Below are 17,657 nucleotides of genomic sequence, written 5' to 3' on the forward strand. Positions count from 1 at the left end.
GGCCGCCATCCCCGTCAGCCAATTCTCGCGCGTTCCATCGAACGCGGCCGCCATCCCCGGCAGCCAATTCTCGCTTGTTCCATCGAATGCAGCCGCCATCCCCGTCAGCCAAGCCTCGCGCGTTCCATCGAACGCGGCCGCCATCCCCGTCAGCCAATTCTCGCGCGTTCCATCGAACGCGGCCGCCATCCCCGGCAGCCAAGCCTCGCGCGTTCCATCGAACGCGGCCGCCATCCCCGTCAGCCAATTCTCGCGCGTTCCATCGAACGCGGCCGCCATCCCCGGCAGCCAATTCTCGCTTGTTCCATCGAACGCGGCCGCCATCCCCGGCAGCCAATTCTCGCTTGTTCCATCGAATGCAGCCGCCATCCCCGTCAGCCAAGCCTCGCGCGTTCCATCGAACGCGGCCGCCATCCCCGGCAGCCAATTCTCGCTTGTTCCATCGAACGCGGCCGCCATCCCCGTCAGCCAATTCTCGCGCGTTCCATCGAACGCAGCCGCCATCCCCGTCAGCCAATTCTCGCGCGTTCCATCGAACGCGGCCGCCATCCCCGGCAGCCAATTCTCGCTTGTTCCATCGAATGCAGCCGCCATCCCCGTCAGCCAAGCCTCGCGCGTTCCATCGAACGCGGCCGCCATCCCCGTCAGCCAATTCTCGCGCGTTCCATCGAACGCGGCCGCCATCCCCGGCAGCCAATTCTCGCTTGTTCCATCGAATGCAGCCGCCATCCCCGTCAGCCAAGCCTCGCGCGTTCCATCGAACGCGGCCGCCATCCCCGTCAGCCAATTCTCGCGCGTTCCATCGAACGCGGCCGCCATCCCCGGCAGCCAATTCTCGCTTGTTCCATCGAACGCGGCCGCCATCCCCGTCAGCCAAGCCTCGCGCGTTCCATCGAACGCAGCCGCCATCCCCGTCAGCCAATTCTCGCGCGTTCCATCGAACGCGGCCGCCATCCCCGGCAGCCAATTCTCGCTTGTTCCATCGAATGCAGCCGCCATCCCCGTCAGCCAAGCCTCGCGCGTTCCATCGAACGCGGCCGCCATCCCCGTCAGCCAATTCTCGCGCGTTCCATCGAACGCGGCCGCCATCCCCGTCAGCCAAGCCTCGCGCGTTCCATCGAACGCGGCCGCCATCCCCGTCAGCCAATTCTCGCGCGTTCCATCGAACGCGGCCGCCATCCCCGGCAGCCAATTCTCGCTTGTTCCATCGAACGCGGCCGCCATCCCCGGCAGCCAATTCTCGCTTGTTCCATCGAATGCAGCCGCCATCCCCGTCAGCCAAGCCTCGCGCGTTCCATCGAACGCGGCCGCCATCCCCGGCAGCCAATTCTCGCTTGTTCCATCGAACGCGGCCGCCATCCCCGTCAGCCAATTCTCGCGCGTTCCATCGAACGCAGCCGCCATCCCCGTCAGCCAATTCTCGCGCGTTCCATCGAACGCGGCCGCCATCCCCGGCAGCCAATTCTCGCTTGTTCCATCGAATGCAGCCGCCATCCCCGTCAGCCAAGCCTCGCGCGTTCCATCGAACGCGGCCGCCATCCCCGTCAGCCAATTCTCGCGCGTTCCATCGAACGCGGCCGCCATCCCCGGCAGCCAATTCTCGCTTGTTCCATCGAATGCAGCCGCCATCCCCGTCAGCCAAGCCTCGCGCGTTCCATCGAACGCGGCCGCCATCCCCGTCAGCCAATTCTCGCGCGTTCCATCGAACGCGGCCGCCATCCCCGGCAGCCAATTCTCGCTTGTTCCATCGAACGCGGCCGCCATCCCCGTCAGCCAAGCCTCGCGCGTTCCATCGAACGCAGCCGCCATCCCCGTCAGCCAATTCTCGCGCGTTCCATCGAACGCGGCCGCCATCCCCGGCAGCCAATTCTCGCTTGTTCCATCGAATGCAGCCGCCATCCCCGTCAGCCAAGCCTCGCGCGTTCCATCGAACGCGGCCGCCATCCCCGTCAGCCAAGCCCCGCGCGTTTCATCGAACGCGGCCGCCATCCCCGGCAGCCAATTCTCGCACGTTCCATCGAACGCGGCCGCCATCCCCGTTAGCCATGCCTCGCGCGTTCCATCGAACGAGGCCGCCATCCCCGTCAGCCAAGCCCCGCGCGTTTCATCGAACGCGGCCGCCATCCCCGGCAGCCAATTCTCGCTTGTTCCATCGAATGCAGCCGCCATCCTCGTCAGCCAAGCCCCGCGCGTTCCACCAAACGCGGCCGCCATCCCCGGCAGCCAAGCCCCGCGCGTTTCATCGAACGCGGCCGCCATCCCCGGCAGCCAATTCTCGCGCGTTCCATCGAACGCGGCCGCCATCCCCGTTAGCCATGCCTCGCGCGTTCCATCGAACGAGGCCGCCATCCCCGTCAGCCAAGCCCCGCTTGTTCCATCGAATGCAGCCGCCATCCCCGTCAGCCAAGCCTCGCGCGTTTCATCGAACGCGGCCGCCATCCCCGGCAGCCAATTCTCGCGCGTTCCATCGAACGCGGCCGCCATCCCCGTCAGCCAAGCCTCGCGCGTTCCATCGAACGCGGCCGCCATCCCCGTCAGCCAAGCCTCGCGCGTTCCATCGAACGCGGCCGCCATCCCCGTCAGCCAAGCCCCGCGCGTTCCATCGAACGCGGCCGCCATCCCCACCAGCCAAGCCCCGCGCGTTTCATCGAACGCGGCCGCCATCCCCGTCAGCCAAGCCTCGCGCGTTCCATCGGACGCGGCCGCCATCCCCGTCAGCCAAGCCTCGCGCGTTCCATCGAACGCGGCCGCCATCCCCGTCAGCCAAGCCTCGCGCGTTCCATCGAACGCGGCCGCCATCCCCGTCAGCCAAGCCTCGCGCGTTCCATCGGACGCGGCCGCCATCCCCGTCAGCCAAGCCTCGCGCGTTCCATCGAACGCGGCCGCCATCCCCGTCAGCCAAGCCTCGCGCGTTCCATCGAACGCGGCCGCCATCCCCGTCAGCCAAGCCTCGCGCGTTCCATCGGACGCGGCCGCCATCCCCGTCAGCCAAGCCTCGCGCGTTCCATCGGACGCGGCCGCCATCCCCGTCAGCCAAGCCCCGCGCGTTCCATCAAACGCGGCCGCCATCCCCGTCAGCCAAGCCCCGCGCGTTCCATCGAACGCGGCCGCCATCCCCGCCAGCCAAGCCCCGCGCGTTTCATCGAACGCGGCCGCCATCCCCGTCAGCCAAGCCTCGCGCGTTCCATCGGACGCGGCCGCCATCCCCGTCAGCCAAGCCTCGCGCGTTCCATCGAACGCGGCCGCCATCCCCGTCAGCCAAGCCCCGCGCGTTTCATCGAACGCGGCCGCCATCCCCGGCAGCCAATTCTCGCGCGTTCCATCGAACGCGGCCGCCATCCTCGTCAGCCAAGCCCCGCGCGTTCCACCAAACGCGGCCGCCATCCCCGGCAGCCAAGCCGCGCGCGTTCCATCGAACGCGGCCGCCATCCCCGGCAGCCAATTCTCGCGCGTTTCATCGAACGCGGCCGCCATCCCCGGCAGCCAATTCTCGCGCGTTCCATCGAACGCGGCCGCCATCCTCGTCAGCCAAGCTCCGCGCGTTCCACCAAACGCGGCCGCCATCCCCGGCAGCCAAGCCGCGCGCGTTCCATCGAACGCGGCCGCCATCCCCGTCAGCCAAGCCCCGCGCGTTTCATCGAACGCGGCCGCCATCCCCGGCAGCCAATTCTCGCGCGTTCCATCGAACGCGGCCGCCATCCTCGTCAGCCAAGCCCCGCGCGTTCCACCAAACGCGGCCGCCATCCCCGGCAGCCAAGCCGCGCGCGTTCCATCGAACGCGGCCGCCATCCCCGGCAGCCAATTCTCGCGCGTTTCATCGAACGCGGCCGCCATCCCCGGCAGCCAATTCTCGCTTGTTCCATCGAATGCAGCCGCCATCCCCGTCAGCCAAGCCTCGCGCGTTCCATCGAACGCGGCCGCTACCCCCGACAGCCGAACCTCAGACGCTTCGTCGAATGCGGCCGCCACCCTTAAATCTCGCAGCACTGATGTCGACGATCTGAGCGACGATTGCGACCACCTTTTCATCGCTGAGGAGGAAGGTGACGTGACTCCAGGCCAGGGACATCCGTCCTCCACGCCAGTAAGGCCCCAGTACATAGGGGCCTTACACTCCAGAAGCTTCGACGACAACGACGCCACGGGAGGCGTCAGCAGAGTCGGCGTCTCCCAGCGTCGACATGCCAGACGACCGCTCGGATGCCAAGCGCGTTTTCTCGCCTGCGGCGGCTCGGACTCCACTCCCGCCTCGTTAGCTAAAAAGAAGCGTCTTGGCGCGGACGATTTTGACTGTGCGGAATCACTGGAATTCTAATCGACTGTCTGCCATGTTTTTTTTTTCTTTTTTTTATGGGTTTACAATTTTCGCAATCCGAAAAAGCAGCGCTAGGTGATTCACTTTGCCCAGTCTAATCACTGCGATCTGCTCTTTTTGCAAGAAACTGTTTTTTTTTTTTTTTTCTGTCCGGGACGTGGCAGAATTTAAGGTCCGTTTCCCGATTCCTTGCTATTTTTCTCTCGCACTGTTTTGCGCGCGTGGTGTCGGTGTTTTCATATTCCGCACTTCGTTTCTGCAACGTGCTTTTTCACTGTGCCGACCGTCGCTCCCTTGTGTACAGTTTTCTGTCGATCATGCCATGTTTGGGGCCACGAGAAGCGTCTACGCTCCAGTTCGCAACGGCCACACGCCGGCTGGGGCCTTTTAGAAGCCTTCTGCAGTATGTGTCCGCAGACGCTTTTTTCTTCCTCTGCGGGGACTTCAATTGTGTAACAGACTCCTCGCCAGACGTTCGCGGGCCTGGTCGCGAGCGGAATACCTCTAACGCCCTGGGGCAGTGCCTCCTATATAAGTTACACTATGCCTGTCAGCTCCGAGCGCTGGCAAGCGGAAGGGAAAGGGCAAATAGTGCATATGGTTGCCGTGCGGTAGAGCCATCTTGGCGTACAAACCTGCCATGTAGTGAAGCCAACCATCTCTTCCGTAGGAGGTTTAATGATGTCGCCCTTGCAGCACCGACAGCAAGAAATCTAAATGTTTTTGACTGACAGCTCGGGACCAGCTCGCCGTTTTCAACGGAATATTACTTCTTATTTTCCTACCTTTTCACCCGCACACGACCCGGTGCCAACTATTTCTATGCGCGGGATTGAACGTGACCGCCAAAGCCCCAAACTGCCGCCAAAGCAGACGGTCAAGCGGCCAAGCGTTCTCCGCGTTCCCGCTGCAAAAGCTGGCAAAAGCGGCAAAAGCGAAGCCTGGCCGTGCTTGTTTCGTAGTTTCGAATTTTGTCTCAGCGAAACTCGTTTGATTCAGGGCGGTCACACCCAGATCAGTGTTCGGCATGTTGTTAAAAAAACATATATATAATATATCTTCAATAATAAGGTAAATACAACATGCCAGAAAAATAGACAAAACGAACCTCCGCCAGGCGGCGCTACCTAGCTGTACGTGCGTGTTGTGAGGTGAAGCATTGGGCCTGGACATGTCTTGGAGAGAAGCTGACAGGCATAGTGTAAATTATATAGGAGGCACTGCCAGGGGGCTGGTTCGGCTTCTCGGGCTTCACGACCTGCGCGGCGCCTTCGTCGAACTGTACGGCGCTGCGTACGATTCCACGTGGTCGCGGGGCACGTCGTCAAGCCGGCTGGACCGCGTCTATGTCCAGCAACATCTTGCATCGCGTCTCCTCAGCTGCGAGGTGCTTTCCTTTCCATCAGCTGCGGGCTAAGTTTCGGATCACCACCCAGTTTCAGCGGTTGTTGATGTGTCGTGTTTTTTGTACCCACACGATGACACATGGCGTCCAGACATCTCGCTACTGCGGGACGAACTGTCCATTTCCAGCCTACGGCAATCGATGCGGGCGTCACTGACGGCTGTTCCTTTGTCACCCGCCCACTGGGACGCGCTAAAGTTTAACTCCCGCTTTTTCGCGACGGCGGCTGGCAAGTCGCTTTGGCGCCGGGCGACGGAGGCCCTCAATGAGGTTGTCCGTCGCATTCGCATTCGCATTGTGCAGCGTGGCGGTGTGCGCACCTACTTGATGTTTGAGTACCTTGCGGTTCTTTGCGATCGCCACCAACGTCTGTTGGGTGCGTCCTCTCGAAGTGCTGTAGCGCAGCGGCTGCGGCACCAGCCGGTGGACGACCCGGAGGTACTCCGGTGCCTCCGTACCACATATGCCGGTGGGGACGTGCCCTTCACGTTCCTAATGTATATCTCGCGGACGGTGGCCTTTCGGAAGACCTCCGTGAAATCGGCGCGGTGTTCCAAAAATATTTTTGTCCCTCTTTTGCTGGGACTCCACCGTGAACACCTTGAATTTCGCCGAACAGGTTCGCCTTTTCTGCGGAGGTCTCCCGGCCTGCCCTGATGATCTGGGCTCCTTTCTGTTCCGTCCTAAAACCCGTGAGGAACTCTTTGACGTCCTCCGGGCTATGGAGGTCGGGTCTGTTCCAGGCCCCGACGGTTTACCAGCCGAATTTTAAGACACTTTTGGGGATGTCCTTGCGAACCCCCTAGTTCAGCTTGTGAACGGCTTTCTAAAGGCAGGCGAAGTTTCGCCATATTTCAGACGAGGTCGCGTCATTCTCTTCCTAAAGGAGGGTGGCTCTGCATCGGGTCCTTCGGTTTGGCGACCTATCACTTTTTTTAACGCAGACAGTAGCGTCTCTACTCGTCTCGCGCTTCCGTACGGTCATGCCCCATGTTGTGCGCTCAGTTGAAACGTGTTCGGTGCCTGGGAGCAACATTTTTTCGTCCCTGTCACTCAGACAAAACCTCTTTTCGTACGCGAATTTCACCCATCTGTCGGAGGCCTGTCTCTCCCTCGACCAAGCGAAGGCTTTTGATAGGGTTGAGCACCGTTATTTGTTCGAGGTCTTGAGAGCCTTCCGCTCCACCGAGACTTTCATTTTGTTATTTCAGTCCCTATACAGCGGACTGACTGGCCATTTGCAAGTCACCGAGTGTCTCCTTCCGCCTTTTCCAGTAAGTAGGGGAGTACGACAGGGCTGCCCGTTATCTCCCTTACTCTACGTTCTTAGCCTCGATCCGCTTCTCCGACGTCTTGCATCTGCTCCCGGATTCGTGGCTTTCCGCTGCCCGGCCGGGACACAGTCGTGGTTAGCGCCTACGCTGATGACGTAAATTTGTTTGTCCGCAACTCTGACAGTTTTGAGGCTGCTGGACAGCTGTAATTGGAGTACGGCAGCTTTTCTGGAGCGTGTTTAAACACTATCAAGAGCCAGGCTTTGGATTTCGGAGGTTCCCCTCGCGCTCTACCTGTGGAAATCCAGGTCGAGAACGAGCTCCGAGTTCTCGGCGTGTTTTTTTCCTCTCGGGGAGTGGCACCTCGCACGTGGGAGGTTGTGGCGTCCGCGGTTGAACGTCAGGTTGCTGTTGCAAGGACCTTTACGCTCTCTCTCCGCGACAGAGCTTAACTAGTAAGAGCTGTTTTTTGAGGGCAACTTTTTTATGTTGCTCACATTGCATTTCCCCCTTCTCCGTTCACTACGCGCGTCATCTCATGTCTCTTCCGGTTTTATTGGAGCAGGGGCACCGAACTAGTAACAAGGTCGGTGCTCCGCCTTCCCACGTCACTGGGCGGCAGGGGCATGCCCTGCGTAGACAAGGTGTGCCGCCTGCTCTCCCTTCGCACTGTTCTAGAGGTATTAGATGACCCGGACCACCAAGGACGGGCCCTGGCTCTTTATTTTCTAGGGCCCTCGCGCCGAGTGCCTGTGTCTCGCGCTTTGGTCAATCTTTACCCGAGTGCAGAAGCAACGCCGCTGTTTTACCAAGTGGTGGTGACTTGCCATGAGGTGTTGAGGCAGGCTTTACCAGACTCCGAAGTGCGCGAAGTGCCACCAGCTCGCGTCGTCGATGAGCTCCGCGTTACCTGAATCACTCTTGAGCAATGGGATCGGGTAGACGCCTTTCCGTGGACCTCGTTGGTTTCTCGTCGCCTGCCGGACCTGTGGAGGATTTTGAGTGGCGTCGGGGCTGGGGTGTTTTTTTAACAAGACAACGACTCCACCGCTGGGGCATCGTTTTAGACCTTAAGTACCCCAACTGTGGACAGGTGGAGACAAACACACATGTTTTCTTTGATTATCCAGTTGCGCGCTCGTTTTGGCGCCTGGTGCACCATGGCTTCCGGGGTATCGGCATCTAGAATTTTCTGTCGGGTGATAGGTGCCCCCGCGGGGGCTTTGCCCTGCTCCTGTTGGCAGTCGGTCAACTGTTTCTCTAGCAGAGTCGTTTTGCGGCGGTCTGCCAGCAATGTGGCCCGTTCTCTCTCGACTGCGTGATACCCTGGGGTGCTAGGTTGCACGTTTTGTACTCCCAGGAGACTAGGGAGAAGGAAGTGACGTCAACAACGCTCTTTGGATGTTAATTGGTGGAGTCGCTGATGACGCGTCGCGTGGTGCTGCTAAGATACGCTCATTCACACCTACGTCACTTCCTTCTCCCTAGCCTCCTGGGAGTCCAAAACGTGCAACATAGCCCCCCTGCTCCGCCACCTAGACTCCGTCGAGCTCTTGGTTGGGCAATGAAGAGGTCCTCAAGCGGTGGTCTGGTTGCTATGTCCGGCTGGTCGATTGTCGCATTCACTTGCTTTTAGCGCCTTCCGCACAGGTGTGAGAGGCGCGGGGTGGGGTGGTGGGGGGGGGGGGGGGGGGTGGCATTGGACGTTAGCCAGCCGATCGCTACAACTGGCTGACACTGGCATTCATTAGGTAAAGGAGAGAACCCTTCTTGTGTCTGCTGATGATATGTAAAGAGCGGCCATGTTTGGTTTGCTAAGTTATGTTTGTTCGTTACCTCCGCCCCTGGATTTTTGTAGCGTACATGTTCCTATTGTACACATGTTTCCTGGTGTGATTTATGTCTTACAGTTTACAGTGTCAATACATTTTTTTCTTCATTCTACCGTATATGTTTCGGCGCCAAAATGGCCAGTTAAAACTAATATGGAACAGTAACAGTGGACGCAATCGAATGCGATACTCCCGAACCAATACAAGTTCACCTGCAGTTCCCTGTGTGGTCTCTGCGGGAGAAATGGCGGCATAGCGATTGCCATTAGCTGGGTTCTCGAGTACGGATCGGTGCCACATTTTCAGGACAAGCTCTATGCAAGTTTCACAATAGAACAGTAACCGTGGTCGCTATCGAACGTGATACTCCCGAAGCAATACAAGCAGAAATGCAGTGCAGTTCTCCGAGATGCCGTTTCGTGAGAAATGGCGGCGTTGCGATCGTCATTAGCTCGGTTCTAGTGTACGGATCGGTGCCACTTTTTCAAGGGAGGCTCTATGAAAGTTTCCCAACTGAGTTGTTTTAATAGCGTTGGTGCATGCTATTGGCGGCCTTTGATGAGTGGTGAAACAAGCATTTGAAAACTGGCACCGACGCGGAGCCTGAAGATTCCTGACGTACGTTCGCGGTATTGTTGTTTGGTGTCACCGTGACGAGTCTTATAAGCTTCTATGCTCTACACTTTTCAGGGTGTCGTGTATATTCTAAAATGATTAGCTTTGACACGCCCCAGACAGTTCGTGACAATAAAATGTAATGAATTTCGTCGAGAGTTTTACTTAACTAAGCGCCCCGAACAAAGAGGTAGTTTTTTAATACTCAAAATTGAAACAAATAGAGAAAGAAGTCTAAATAAAAAAACACCGTAACTTTCGTACGTCTGCCGTTGACTGGTAGGTACTAGATTTTAGCCTACATCAGCAACCAAAAATTTAGTATGATAGCTGACCTACTAGGTGGCATTGAATTTGCGAAAGTGTCTATTGCACTGTAGTGTTAATATGAATGTGTCTGTATGTTCTGCAGTTACAGCAGGAGTGCGAATTCCGTCCGTCCGCGTGGCCTAATGGATAAGGCGTCTGACTTCGGATCAGAAGACTGCAGGTTCGAGTCCTGTCGTGGACGTGAGTCTGTTTACTTTTGCAGTTCATGTGTCTCAACATCGGCATGTACCTGGACAAAATGTTCGGTGTTATCAAACCCTCCGCCCACTAAAAGCACGCAAGCAACAAACATAGGTCCCTCTTTTGCGAAATTAATTTTAGCTTGCGGGCAAATTGCGTGCAGTTACCGACGTCCATGGATTTCGATTAAAGATGCCCACGAATATTTAGATAAATAATACAAAGAGCTCTTCAACGTGTTAAAATGTGCGCTTGCTCCCTTCACCCCCTCCCCCCCCCCCCCCAACATCTATGCTTGCTCTCACAAACACATTATTTATTAATTAATTAACACGGTGTGTATGTGTCTGTTCCCACGCCGGTTTTTGATGCCGCAATCACGTACAAAGTAATATAGGGCACCCATTTATTCCTGTATTACCCTATACTCCGTTTCACCTTATGTTGTACCGCAGCGAAGACCAGAAGCGCGAGCTCATAGCGTTGGCAGCAGCCCTTAGTGACGAGAGCTTGTGCCGCCAAGACGTGCCCTAGAGCAAGGAGTTCGCGCTTTTAGCCTTCCCTGCGGTACATAATAACCTAAAATAGAGCATAAGGAGTGTTCACTGGGCGCCATATTTGTGAGTGATGTCTAGAGCGCATGCTCTGAACGAGCCCACATTAATAGGCTGCTAAGGCCGGCATTCTTGAGGGTGCGGAGTGCACGTTACAAAAGAACTCTGTAAGCTCGCCATCAGCACGCGCTCAGCAGTCGTGCACACAGCTATGGCCGCCAGTGAATACTTCCTATTAGCGCCGAGATGTTTCGGTGGCGCCCTCTTATGGTTTCCCTTCGTGACGTCACGACTGGGATTTGCCTCGCCGTGACGTCACCAGTTATCCTGGCTACTTACCATCAGGTCCGACGACGAGTTCGGTGGTGTGTTTAAAAAGCGCAGTGGAAGCTAGGAGCCATCGCAATCCGAAACTAACACCGTGAAAGTTGACAATCTGACAATGCTCATATGCCCATGGCTTGGCCAATCGTGGAAAGCTGACCGCAGCGACGCTTTTGGTCGCGCACATCGCTAATAGTCGGGCACGCTCAAAGGGGTCATGAAACGATTTTCCTACTTCTTCCTCCTCAGCTTTAATCCCCAACTCAAATGCGAATTGTGAAATAACGTCGTCGTGACATTCTTCGGCACCGGTGCGATGACTCCTAGCTTCCACCGTGCTTTTTATGCACATCATGGAACTGGTCCTTCCCCAGTGACGATAAGTTCCGTCAGGGCGCTCATTGGCCACGAACGCGAATCCGAATATTCGTCGTTGACGAGCGCATACGTCCGAGTGACGCAGTTCTCGTGTCCGATGCGTGAGCTGGGCTCGGCTGATGCCAGGTTGGCACCGCTATGTATCATAGTGAAAAGGCGGAGAGCTTTCGAAGGAAAGAAGGTACAAAATAGTCCGGCCGCTATACTTTCAAATGTTCGTACCGAAATGCTGGCTTTTGACTTTCTACCCTCTTTCTTTCGGCCAACTAAACGATATGCGATTAGTAAAGTCCCAATTTAAAATCATTTCTCCCAGCCCAAAATTCGTTTCATGGCCCATTTAACTGCAGTTAAGCTTACCTCACTATATATCTCTTGCACCGTTCTGTGACTATGAGATGAAAGCTACGGGCGCACATGCGCTAGCGCGACCATCAAATTTAAGCTGAGCACGCGCACTCTTATCTTCTGAACTAGCTGTCCGAGAGAATGGTGTGCTAACTGCGGTGAAGCGTAACTGGAGTCAGAAGGCCGGTACAACGGTATTCAGTTGGGATGTTTCTGACACTATACAGGAGCTGACCAAGACCTCTTCGGTGCGGTGTAATTTCACGAATAAAAGTAAGCGTTGTCTTTAAACCTCTCCTTCGCAAAATCCTGAGGACGAAGTTTGGAGCTCGCTAGTGTGCCCAGTGACGATATTTGAATGCGGTTCATAGATTGAACCCGAGCATTCTGTGAGGACTCGATTTGGTCTCGCAATGATCAAAAGCTCAACAAGCATTCGGGTAGTGGCTCATGCCAAATTTCTCCAATGACGACAATAGCGGAACCATAACAATTTCTGGAACGCAGTGCGTGAAATGTTCTTGGCCAACCCCAGCGCGTGAATATGATAAATGTTGCCGGCATATAATCGGTTACAGATTACGTAGCCGCTTGTTCTTGCTGCAGGCAAAAAAGAAAAGGTGTTACTTTTTCGATTATTAGTGCACGAGGACAAAAACTGACGGGCGTTTTATAGGTTATACACACCGGGGGATTCATTCTAAGTGGTATTTACGCAAAGTACGAAAATTGTTGCACCGCCAATTTAAAAAAAAGCTGAAGCGGTTTTCTAAAAAAAAAAAAATGAGGTACTGTTTTTTTTTTTTTGTGTGAGTAGTTTTTGCTGGAGAATCTAAATACAACCATCATTTATTCTCAATGTAAAAACAAAATCGAAAAATATGCAGCCGCTCACTTCTGCCGAATGTCATTGGTTGATCGAGCGGTGACGTCATAAAATGAGCAGGCGCGATTCTAGTTGAATCTGTCGCTCAACTAGTAACTGGAAATCCTTACATCGTCTCGTCTCCGCTTCGCCTAAGCTCCTCGGGTTCGCTGAGGTGCCCAACGTTAGTGGAGCAAGCTGAGTTTCACAGCTCCGCCTACGACGTGGGCTCAGTGGCGGTCACGAGAACTAGCAGCGCCGCAGTCGAGCCTTGCTTCGGGATTGTCTAGCCCGCCAAGTTTGAATAGCAATACTTGAGCTTGGGCGAGTTGTTGATTCATATCAACACTTCACAGCGCAAGAAAACATACGCACACAAAAATAAATTTCAAACACTCAAAAAAAGAACACTGACAGTGCGCTGACTCTGATCTCTGTGGTGTATTACACTTCATCTTCATCATCTTTTTTTTTTTTGCTTGTTTGTTTGTTTGTTCGGATGGAAGTGAAGAAAGAAAAAGGAAGAAATGAAAAAGAAAAGGAAGCTCTCAACGCGGTGGTAATAGACGACGCGCGAGACAGGGAAGCAAGATCCGACTACAGCGCCGCTAGTTCTCGTGACCGCCACCTGGGCCACTCGCATCTGCAGGCGAGAATAGGGAGCTGCGAAACTGAGCTTGCTCCAGTAACGTTGGAGGTGCCTGCGTCTTTTGCGGAAAGATGCTCGCAACTGCTAGACTAGCAACTATTTAGTTTCTAAGTGGTGCGAATCGGATTTAATTCACCACTATGGTAAAGGAATGATGAGTTAAAAATTAGGAAACATTCGTGAACCGGAAGTGTTCCGGGACTACCCAATAGGTGATGCCACTGAGATTGTTGCCAACCAAAAGAGAGGCGAATGCAGCTCGGCGCTAATGGGGTCATGCGACAGCATTCCGGTAACGCTGCATTGAAACTTTGGATTGGGCTAATTCGTTCATTAGGATCCGGGAGATAGGCAACAGTGTTCACGCGTGTGTGCTGGGTTGACTGCCTCGATTAAATCAATGTAAAGTTAGCGCCAGTCCGTGTTGAACGTGTCTCTTCCTCGTCCGTGCTTTTTTTTCTTTCGTTTTTTAAGTTTTTTTAGTTTTGGTGACGGCCTGTCCCCAAGGGCGCACGTGCCTCCGCTTTTCAGCTGCTTGTGGTCTTCTGACTTTTTATGCTTTGTGTTTTCAGAATCGAAAGATCAAGCTTGGCAACACATGTCACTAGCAACTTTGTCGGTAAATAGGGAACTTCCTTAGAATTGCTTGCAGTCTACATGCTTGATTTATTACGCACACAATACAAGCACTCCGTCGACTTTACAGGCATACGCAATATAAACTGTTCAATGCACGCCAAAGAGGAGTCACTCAATTACTAAAAATTTCAGTAACTGAAGTTTTAATCATTGAGTGATAGCAAACAGTCAACCGACGATCAATGTAGTGAACTGTCTTCGGGCGACCGCCCGTTGATGCAGTGATGTACTATTTATTGACATAGCTTTGGTAATATTTAAAATGCATTTTAGCTATATAGGCCGAGAAATCCAAATCGTTGCACTCCCCCTTCAACCATCTGGCTCAAAAATTTTTGTCTATATACGACGAAGACCAACAACCTTCATCTTTTAATTCTCAGCACAGGTTGCGTTTTTTCAGCGTAATTTCCATTTGGACCCCACCGGTCAACAGGTGCACTCCGTCGATCACTATGATTAGCGTAATCTGCAATTTAAAGCTTTAGAGCTCATTTCAATTACTGCCACTAAAGAAAAGGCCCCGGATCTAAAAGAAGGCCGTTTAGTTTGGATATTAAATGAAGCGCAGAAATATCGCAGGAAGAAAAGTTATCCAGAAATACTTCAGCCGCGGAAACGTATTTCAGGCCAGTAAACATACCAAGGCTGGGTGAGAGCTCGGTTCATGGACTTGCAAGTAACCTGTTCTCCGCAATTCACTTTTTTTAAATGATGTTTTGCGGCAGCAATATCATTGGGTGCTGCGGATATTAAATAATTAAACGAATGAAAATGTTGAAACCACCCGAGATTACGGCCCACCCCCTTTACTTCCGACTTCACATGACCCCCAAAATGAGTTTCCCAAAAATAAACAGTCAACTCGACGTTTAGCGGTGGAAAAGGGTATGAAAGCTCTCTGCTTAGAATACACGCATTACTCATCTCGACTTCCGCCGATCCTCCAGGGTTGATAGGTTTATCTTGGCATCATCACCCACCACTTCGCACCTCCCGCCTCCCTTATCCCCCTGCCTACCCTTAAGCCCTTCAGCCAGACAGTATGGCCCCGATACATTGAAGAAAGAGAGAGTAAAATAACTGGGCCACTCCTCTGAACCTTGGGAACACGCGGTTGGTCGACGTCGGATGTCCTTGTCAGAGGCACCCTGATAACAGACAAACATCGGGCCCTTGCGTTACACGACCTTGGTCTTTGTCTTGCAGGCGGCTCCGTTCTTCACCATGGCGAAGCAAGAGGCATGCAGCAGCTGCGACGACGCGTCTTCAGCACGCTACGACCTGGACGAGCATATACTGCGTATGCTCTGGGGTACGTGCATTTTTGCCGTTCACTCCCATTTCTCTTTGTAGCGTAATATTTTTCGTACTTTAGAATTGCGTAAGTTGTCTGTATGATTATAATTTTGTACCTCTGCGAGTGTGGTTTATTTGGCTTCATATTTCCATCTGTCCCATGCCTCCAGACGAAGACATCGACACGCGCGGTTTCTCTAGCACTTCTTTTGAGCAGATCGATCGACTCACAAAGAAAAGCGGCGTGGAGGTCGGCACGCTGGGAGACCCCCGTGTCTCAGTGCAACGAATAAAGGTACGTTCATTGCAGGCTTCGCTTCAATGTCCCAATTTTATCAGTGGTTACATGCTTTATATGAGAGACTTATATTTGAAGTCGCAACGATTATATTGGACGCTATGTATAGTGTGCAAAATGAGTGTTTTTATTAATTTTTTTCTGCTATGTCTTTTCTATCAAATAGGCGTTTTTATAGAAAGTGCCTTTTCTTGTGCCGCGTGAGCACGCATCCGGTTGAATCGTGCTGACATCCACTCTTCATTTCTGCAGGCGGAAAAGCCGGACTGGCCGACACCGTTCAAGGGTCAGGCGGACGGCCCTCAAAAAAGTGGCTCCCGGAAAAGTTCCTTGGTTCCGAGTCGCCTCCAGCGTCACCCGCGTTCCGGTTCCCAAGCAGCGCTGCGATGGCGTCGTCATCCACGACTCGTTGACCTGCAGTCGAATCAGCAGGTTTCCCCTTCCAAAACTGGACCATCGCCATCCTCAAGGAACGGTGTGGCCCCAGACACTCGGCGACTGGCTTCCCCCAGTCCGAGCTCAATTACGTGCCTCGCCATGGACTTCCAAGGTCTGGGGTTGAATTCCCGGGGACCTCCGGTGGCACGCTCTTCTAAGCGGTGTCAGCACCGGGCGCAGTCACTCTACAGGCAGCGTGTTTGGAATGGTCCCTCACGACCAGCTTTTGGCCGGGCGGGACTTCGCGTCTAGATTGAGAATGATCGCCGTAATCGTCTATTCGATTAACACGCTGTTGTTTAGGCCCTAAACTACCAAAGAAAGTGTGCAACAATATCTTTATTTCGTTTGGTGACGGGATTGCATTTAAATGACCACTTGGGAAAGTTTGTTTACCTTTTCAACAATGCTTGTTAACCCTCTTGCATAAACAGGAGGAGAAGCTCTTCGCGCTTTCCACTTTAGCAGAGTGGACGCCGGAGCGCTGGCAAGTCCCTCCTTGCCTCGTATCGCCTCCTCCGCGACGTTCGCTCTGGTGAAGTGTTAACGGATACATGAAAGGATAAAACAAAGGTCGCTTCCGATTATTACTGCCAACGTTTTTTTCGAGCCGTGTGTAGTCCAAACCCCATCATGAAAAAAGTTCTGTGTCCATCCCCCTCCTCTAGGTTTTATCCTTTTATGTATTCGTATCTATCCATCAACACGCTCGCTTCCACTTATTAATGTTGAAAGAGTGCAGGGCACGACGTATAGCACTGCACATCGTAGTATTTCATATGCTATATATGTCTTTCATCAGTTGGATGGTTTGTTTGACCATGCCTGTTATCTTCTTTTTTTTTTAATTTCACTTTAGCTACCAATCACTTTGTCCCAATTTCGCAGCCCCAGCACGTTACGGTTTGCGGACAAACGGACTCGAGCCGTTATCCAAACGTCACCCCGCCGGAGGAGCTCCAGGCGCCCGGTGAACGGACGTCTGAAAGGACGACGCTGTTCACAACGTTGACGCGATTGTCGCCGAGATTTTTTGTGCCGTTTTAGTCCACCTTCTAGTCATATTTCCGGTGTTAATAAAGTACGTAAATTGAGTTGTTTCCCCATTTTATTTCCGGTTTCTCGCCCTCGACGATAAGGTCTTTCGACGAATGTGCATACGTCACATCGTGGCCTTAATAAAATCACTTTCGCATTTATTCGTTCGTTATATTAATTTAAAGTGCTATCGGTCTACACATAACCAAGGTAGGAGTGGCGGATTGGCTTAGTATATTGTATGTCTGCGCCTCTATTCACTAAAGATGATGGTGATTAACTTGGAGTAGTTGACAACACTGTGAGTTCTACTCCGAGAAAGATTTCTCCAGTTGTCATGCTTCTGCGGTGGCGCAGGGGCTTGGCACGAATCTTATTTCTGTGTGTGTGCAGTGCCTCACACCCCAAGTGGACAAAAGCCGATTTGTTTGTAAATAGTGTTTGTTGGCCTATGGCATATAGCCCCGAATTCAAAAGAAAAACAAAACGAGATCACTAAACGCTATTTATAACTTATCTGAAGCTCAAATTCGTCTGCTTCTTGCACAGGGGGTTGCAGTGACGACAGAACGCCGAGCTCTGATTGGCTCTGATTGATAAACAGTGGGCAGACCTCAAGGCAGCTTGTTCCTCAAAATAAGATAAGACCACCGACTTGACACGACAGAAAAAGAAAAACAATGAAATTGATTTCTTGTGTTGTGTCCAGTCTGTGCTCTTATTTTAATTTCGACGTCTACTCACTATCCTTCACTCTGAGCCAATCGGAGCTCGGCATTCCGTTGTCAACATTTAAAAAGGAAGCTCAGACAAACTTACGCCCTGCTTATGTAGTACAGCAAAGTTTCCGTTTCTTTTATTTATTTTAAAGCGCAG

The 17,657-nt window shown here is 53.5% G+C and overlaps 1 protein-coding gene and 1 non-coding gene across 2 annotated transcripts in view; both read left to right on the forward strand.

Moving 5' to 3' along the window:
• LOC115317410 overlaps positions 1–17,657 on the forward strand; it is a 137,768-nt gene that overhangs the window by 69,211 nt on the left and 50,900 nt on the right. The gene's annotated exons all lie outside the window — the stretch shown is intronic.
• Trnar-ucg lies at positions 9,880–9,952 on the forward strand. Its single transcript has one exon. It is a non-coding gene; the product is annotated as a tRNA-Arg (tRNA).

The sequence above is a fragment of the Ixodes scapularis genome, unplaced genomic scaffold (assembly GCF_016920785.2).
Source record: "Ixodes scapularis isolate PalLabHiFi unplaced genomic scaffold, ASM1692078v2 PGA_scaffold1__304_contigs__length_218370807, whole genome shotgun sequence".
Taxonomy (NCBI): Eukaryota; Metazoa; Arthropoda; class Arachnida; order Ixodida; family Ixodidae; genus Ixodes; species Ixodes scapularis.